The 7,026-nt window shown below is 53.5% G+C and overlaps 1 long non-coding RNA gene across 4 annotated transcripts in view; it reads right to left on the bottom strand.

Annotated features, from left to right (window-relative positions):
- The window catches only part of LOC117286936, a 28,724-nt gene extending 21,889 nt beyond the window's left edge, over positions 1-6,835 (bottom strand). For 3 of the 4 annotated variants that reach the window (XR_004518096.1, XR_004518095.1, XR_004518092.1), the window contains exon 1: positions 6,770-6,835. This is a non-coding gene — a long non-coding RNA (uncharacterized LOC117286936). The remainder of the gene's footprint in view (positions 1-6,769) is intronic. The other variant, XR_004518094.1, reaches the window with a different exon arrangement.
- Between the last annotated feature and the right edge of the window lie 191 nt (positions 6,836-7,026).

Consider the following 7,026-nt stretch of genomic DNA (forward strand, 5'->3'; position numbering starts at 1 on the left):
GCCCGGGCGCCATGCTGCCGCTGCTCCGAGGGGCCGGGCATCCAGGCGGCCTGGCTCATCCCGGATAGAGGCCGCATTGTTCACACGCCAGGCTCGGTGGAGGACTGGGCAGTGTCCGGCACCCTGGCTAGCTCCTTCAAGAGTGAGCCTGGGGACCCCATCCCATCTGCTCCCTGGCCATGGCCCTTGAAGCCACCCACGGAGGCTGTCGTTGTTGTGGCCTGGAGTCTGGACCTCGTGTTTGAATCTAGCCTGTGTCCCATTTCCATCTAACTGCGGGTGAGCCAGAACCTTCTCCGGCCTTAGTGTCCCCACCCATACAAAGAAAGGGCTTAATGGCCCCTACCATTCAGGGCCGTTGGGGCACAGGACGAAAAACAGAGTGCTGAGCTCTGTGCCTGGTACCCACTCGACCATCCCGATGCCCAGCAGGGTCAAGAGGATACTGGAGGAGGCCAGGCAGCCATGGACAAGGAAGAGGGCACCCCTATCCTCTTAGACCCTCAGAAATCCTTCAGGGTCACCAGAACCGGTTCTTGCCACCACTGTGGACACCGTGGGGACAATCCCTTCTCCTGTGTTGTAGCCTCTGCCCGGCCTGGAAGGCCTGGGGATTTCTGTGCATGTTCTCTGAAGTCTAGCAGGCCTGCTACCCTGTCCTGTAGGTATCCAGCGAAGGCTGGATCATCAAAGCAGCTGGGCCTCACCTCGCCCTTTGTGTGATGCTGGCTGGACTCACGCACGACAGCCTGGGGCATGGAAAGGGGCTCCCCAGCAGCTGTACCACCTCAGGGACACTGGGTACAGCAGGGCCAACTACGTACCAAGGGGATGGCTGGTCCCCTGGAGGCTCACATATCTGGGACACTTTAGGGCCTTCCGTCTGTGATGCTAGATAAAGGGCAGCTGGGGAGACAATGTCTAAACCCACCTTAGGGTGGGAGATTCCAGCTACCTGGGTTGTGTTTTATTCCAGCACTGCTTGGTGGCCACTCAGAGCCACACCGAAAGCAAGGACGGAGGGCGATGAGACAGCAAGAAGGAAACATCTCGGGAGGAGCCCTGAGTCCTCAGCTCTGGTCACACAACTGGCCATGTGACTGCTTGCCAGCTGATGCCACAGACAAAGCAGGTAGGATTCCGATGCCATGCGCTTGACCAGGAACACCGGAGACTCGTGCCAGCTATGGTGTGCAATGGCTGCCAAGAGCCCAGCCCCAGGAGGAGAAGGTCCCCCATGCTTGGCAGAGCGGGGCCTGCCCACCGGCCCGCAGTACCAGGGAAGCCACCAAACATGAGCGGCTCCTTGGAAGCCTGCCCAGGATGAGGAGAGGAGGCAGAGCCCAGTTCGCAGCTACAGGAGGAGGTGTCTCCCCCACCCCCGCCGTGTCTCCAAGACCAGAGGCAGCCAATGCTGTGTCCAGGACAGCCTCGGCCCTGCTGCCGCCCTAGCAGGCCCCTGGGCCTCTGGAGGCTCAGGACACAGGCTCTGTGCCTGTGCGGTACAAGCTTCCTCCCGGTGGGGTGGGAGGGCTCCACAGGTGACATCCAGGGACTCCGTCTGGTGCCTGAGTCCCTCTGGCCAGAATCACCTAGGCGGATCAGGGTGATGCGCGCCCTCCTCACCAAAGCTCTTCCCACCACGGAACCGCAGCCTTGGCTTCACCCTTTTATTATAATTTAAAATGTAATTATAAAAGCCTGATTTGAATGTAAATATCTCTCTTAAACACATGAAAGGTATTTCTGAATTTAAGAGGCCCAAATCAGCAGGCAAATATTTCAGCTAAATGTTCTTCCTGACATCTGAAATTCCTGCTGAAACCCCTGGTTCACAGGAAAACCAACCCAGGTACCAGAAAGCCCAGGCAATGGATGCATCCTGTAATCATAAGGGAAAATCCTACTGAATCTTAAAATGCATATAGTTTGGCCTTTTTACTTTGTGTAACTCCTGTGCACATTTTGCCAACACAACCTCTTTATTTAATGACGCTAACCATGGCCTCTGCGGGTCACATCTCTGCTCAGTTACCTCCCCGGGACCTGCAGGGACAAAGTCCCAGACATCTGTGCACAGGGGGATCTGGGCCATGGGGAAAGGGGAGATCCCGGAAGCCAGACTCCCACCAAATGTGATGCCAAGACCAAGCTGCCTTTTATCTTTGAGCCCACAACCCCACAAACAAACAAAACATGTAAACCTGTGACCTGGGTGTTTCCTGTGTCTTGTCCCAAGATTTCATTCTGTTCCAGGATTTCAGTTTTACCACTTCTTCCCAAGACCCTGGAAGCCATAGGACAGCCCCCAAAAGGAGCACAAGTCATAGTGGGCCATAGCTAAGAGGTTCGGTTCCCACATTAAAAAAATAAAATAAAACAAAAGATAAGATAGCAATTAAAAAAAAAAAAAACAAAACCAAAAAACCTTATGTTGAAAACAAATAGCAATTGCTAACAAAGTCTTTTTGGATGACCAGGAAGGGAGGGTACCCTCATCACCCAGGGAGGGTGACATCACAGCCGTGTCCCTCAGAAAAACCCACACCGCAGGAGCTCTCTCCTTAGTAGGTCCACAGCCAGGGGCAGCCCTAGCAGGGTGCTCATGCAGACACACAAATGGAAGCCTCCGGGAGACTTCTGTCTAATCTATGAATTCAGAACATAGCCATCCAGCACTCACTCTGGGCCAGGCTTGTTACAAGTCACAAAAACACCTTGTGCTACTAGGAGGGTGTTTGAGGGCCCGGGTGCAGGTTCTCGTCAGACTCCCACAACGCTCTGAGCACAGGATTTGGGGTAGACCAGACAACTCTAGAAAACCTCAAACATGGTCCAAATTGCCCCCTCAAAGCCCCCAGTTCCTGCCTGCTGTGGACCTACTCTCCCTCTTGTCCCTGTTTCTCACCTTTTTGTGTGTGGCCCTGCTGCTGGTAGACAAAGGTTGAGAAGGCCTGGCCTGAGGGAGGTCCCATCCGGGCCTGAGGTCTAAAACCTGGCCGCCTCGCCTCACAGAGCCTTAAAAAAAAAAAAAAGCAGAAGGAAAAAAACTTTCAAAAGTTTAAATTCCACCTGACAAAGAAAGCCAGATGTGTCCACGGAAATTTCCTAAGAGCTACAGGTCAGGGATTTTCTTTTTTTCTTTTCTATAAATCTCTGTCTCTGACTAGGTGTCCATGGTCTGCAATACCCAGACACTGGGGTTCCACCAATTGTCCCAGCCAACGGGATACTGGTCAGCTCTGAAAACAAATATTTCGTATAACAGATCCACTGTCTCTGCTTGGAGACAATTGTCGCTTTTTCTCCCTCCATGGCTCTATCCCATCAGAAGGCATGACCAGGGCCACTTAGGGTTCCTTCTTGTCCCTATGAGATGTTTTGAAAGGGCAATTGGGCTGGGTGTTCCTGGACAATCCACCGAGAGATAAAATCCTCTAAAGTAAGCCATTCTGTAAATGTCCTCTTGAACTGGGCAAAGGAAGCATCAACTCACTAGGGTGGCAAAACTCTTCCATCAAAGTGCCGCCTGCACGTCCAGCAAGGACAATGGCAGCTGGTGTGGCCGGTTTGGACCCTGAAGGGGAGCATAGGTCAGACTCACCACCTGCAAGTCGGGCACTCCCTGATTGCCTTCCTCAGGGAGGTTCCCGCTCCTGTCCTAGGAAGGGGCACCTCTGCCCGCAGCACCTGTGAGTCCCAAGGGAATCCTAGCCCACATTCTGCACCTAAGGTGAGGTACAAAATTATCCCAACAGTCAGCTCACAGTGAGTTCCAGGACAAGGAAAGCGCTGGCTTCTCCTTTCAGCCCACCCCTCCAAAGCTACCAGGTCCACATGTGCTACCACCTGCAGGGTAGGGAGGTAAACAACTTCATGCCTGTGCCTGGGAAACCAAAACTGGGCTCTCTGTTTCTCAGAATATGATACTACACATGAAATAATAATAAGTGGTAACAATAAACAAACTATATTAGTAACTAGAGTCATTGCTACTTACGAAAAGGACCAGAACAGAAGCCATTTAATGCCCCCAGCCATGTGCCAGGAGCGCTGCTTTATGGAAACAGTGTTGTTTGAATAACGTCAGTGTCCATATTCCTGCTTTAGAGCTTAGGGGACTTCTGGCTCCTGGAGGTGATGGGACTCACCTAGGGTCACACAGTGAGCCAGGAGCAGGGACAGATTTGAGCTTGGGATGCTCGGGCTCCAGGCTTGCTGTGAATGTGGATGCTCCTGCTTGCTGAGATTTCCACGAGAGTCTTCCTCCTCTCTAACACGCAAATGTACGTTCAAAACCCAACCACAGCAGCACCCAAGTGAGCGATGGTGGCTTCTTGTCCTTTCCTTCCTAAACACCGCCCCTCACTGGGGACACAAGATGCTCTGCTGGACCGAAGGGCACACCTGCCTGGCTGGTGCCCATCTGGGTGGGCAAAGACCTCTGAGTCCCTCTCCACCGCCTCCTGGTATGACCTCATCCATGCTGGGCTGGGCCAGGCTCCGGGGCCCCTAGGGGGATGAAGTGAGGGAGTTTACAGAGAGGCTGCCCGGCCAGCTGCAAACCACGCGGATGGAAAGCAACCCCTCTGCAGAGCCCCATGCCAGCCCTGCCGGGCAAAGCCAACAGCTGGCTGCACCTGCTTGGGTAGCGGGCACGAGATCCAGCCATGGTGGAGGCACCAGTGGGCCTCATGGCGGAGCCTGGCCGGACCCTTTGGCAGTGACCTAGAGACCCCACACCCAGGCAGGTCTGTGGCATGGCAGGTGCCTGGCATAGGCAAGAAGCCATCCTGGGCTTGGCCCCGGTTTAACACAAAAGCCGAGGCCCATCCACCCACCGGCCCATGTTGCACTGCATTCCTCCAGGGCCCTATGCACCCCGTTCCTTACACAAAATCCAGCCATGAGAAAAATCAGACAAGGACCACTTTCGTTTCTGGGGCCTCCTCTTTTGTGGGTGTGGAGATAGAGTACTCCAGCACGGTAAGACACCCTGGCCAGGCTCTCTGTGCTTAGAAGACACTCAACCCGATCCCGTCCGTGGACCTGGGTACACTCTGTGGCAGTTTTGACGAATGACGACAGCCCGGGGACCGTCTGCCTCCTCAGGGGCCCAGCTTTGCTGCTTGCCTTGGGTGCAGCTCTTTGGCCCAGGGAGAGGGAGCGATGGTGCCCCTTGTTTTGAGGTCTGTATTAATCCTGGGCAATATCCAATGGCCTTAGCAGGATACCACACTACTGCTGCCCAGCAAGCCCTACAGCACTGGCTTCCTGTGGACCAGGGAAGACATCTCTAGCATTCTGCAGGTGAGGCCACAACGGAACCTGAGCGTCACAGGACTCATCTCAGCACTGCCAGCGCCATGCCAAGCAGCAGCTCCGGCCAGACTGGCATGCCTTCAGCAGTGGCACCTCTGCTTCTGAGATCATCCCGAAGGTCCCACCCCATTTCACATCCGCCAGCTGCCTCTGAGAAAGTCATAAATAAAAATTCAAAGCAATGTGGAAGGAGGGAAGGGGAAAGCAGACTAGCAAAAAGATAGCCAAGATTAGCCCTCCGAGGACAGAAACAAACTTCTGGCCTCTGCCATAGCCGGCCAGACCCTGCTGAAATGGTCTCCTCATTCCTGGGGGTTCTTGCCTAGGAGCAAGAGGAACCAAGCAGACCAGCGAGACGAAGGCCTAGTCAACTCAGGCCCTCTCCACAGTCCCCCGTTGCCGGCCCAGGACTCTGGGGTGCTACAGAAAGAGGCTCCCATAACCCGGACTGCGGTGAAAGCACCCAGCCAGGTAAACCAAAACCACATCAACAGGGTGGGAAGAGCAGAGAGGAAATTGCACCTGTGGCCCAGTTGTACTAAAAATTAGCAGGCTTAATACCCACCGGTATGGGTTTCATTTTAACCCAGGATAGGTACACACAAGTACAGGCACACATTTTTAAAATCCCAAATAGCCAGAACTGATGAACTAAAATAAAATGAAGCTATTGCTGGCCTGTGGAGACCGCCTCGGCTTTTGAAACCCAACTGCAGAAATTAATTTCAGCGTTCCCTTAAAACCCTGTAATTAGGGCAAGCAAGCATTCCTTCACCCCTTTCTTGCTCCCCACAACCTCCCCAGAGTGGCTGGCCAGGCCTGTGTGCGAGCCACCTACAAAAGGGCATTTATTACAAAAAGTTATGAGTTGTTCTTCATTTTATGCCACCATAAACAACCGCTTCCACACCAGGCCCTTTGGTCCACGGCGGAGCGCTGCTAACGCTGGACCGAGGTTTTCCTCTAAATCAACTCTCGGGACTGCCCTGCCAGCAGGAAAAAAGAAAAAAGAAAAGAAAGAGGAAGAGGAAGAGAAAGGAAAAGGAGAAAAAGAGAGGACTCAGGAAGTATATGAAAGGTAAATTAAAGAGTTCAATTTTTCAAGAAAGGACTATGGCTTCACATAACCTTCCCAAACACATCTAACCCAAAAACAGATTATTTTCTCTATTGTTTACGATGCCCGCTAGGATTTATTTTACGTATTCAACAAATTCCACTCTGGCTAGCAGTCCGCACACCTGAGCCACAAGGCTGTCGTATCTCACAAATTCCAAGTTCCGAATTGAGGGCGACCTCGGAGTTCTTGCAGACTGGTGGGGCTTCGGTTCCGAGACAACCTCCTTCGGTGCCCTCGCGACTTGGAAAGGCCTGCCCCGAAAAAGGGCCCCCTTGGAAATCCCTTCATTAATATTTAAGTACAAAGTAGCGAAAGTGAGAAACGCACCTACCGCCCTCCGCAGTCGCCTGGAAGCCGATCGTGCCTGAGGCGCGCAGGTCCTCGGTGGTGCCCAAGACTGGTGGCTTCGGTTCCGAGACAACCTCCTTCGGTGCCCTCGCGACTTGGAAAGGCCTGCCCCGAAAAAGGGCCCCCTTGGAAATCCCTTCATTAATATTTAAGTACAAAGTAGCGAAAGTGAGAAACGCACCTACCCCGCTCCGCAGTCGCCTGGAAGCCGATCGTGCCTGAGGCGCGCAGGTCCT

This window comes from Fukomys damarensis, unplaced genomic scaffold (genome assembly GCF_012274545.1).
Source record: "Fukomys damarensis isolate Sample0158 unplaced genomic scaffold, DMR_v1.0_HiC HiC_scaffold_19, whole genome shotgun sequence".
NCBI classification, from domain to species: domain Eukaryota; kingdom Metazoa; phylum Chordata; class Mammalia; order Rodentia; family Bathyergidae; genus Fukomys; species Fukomys damarensis.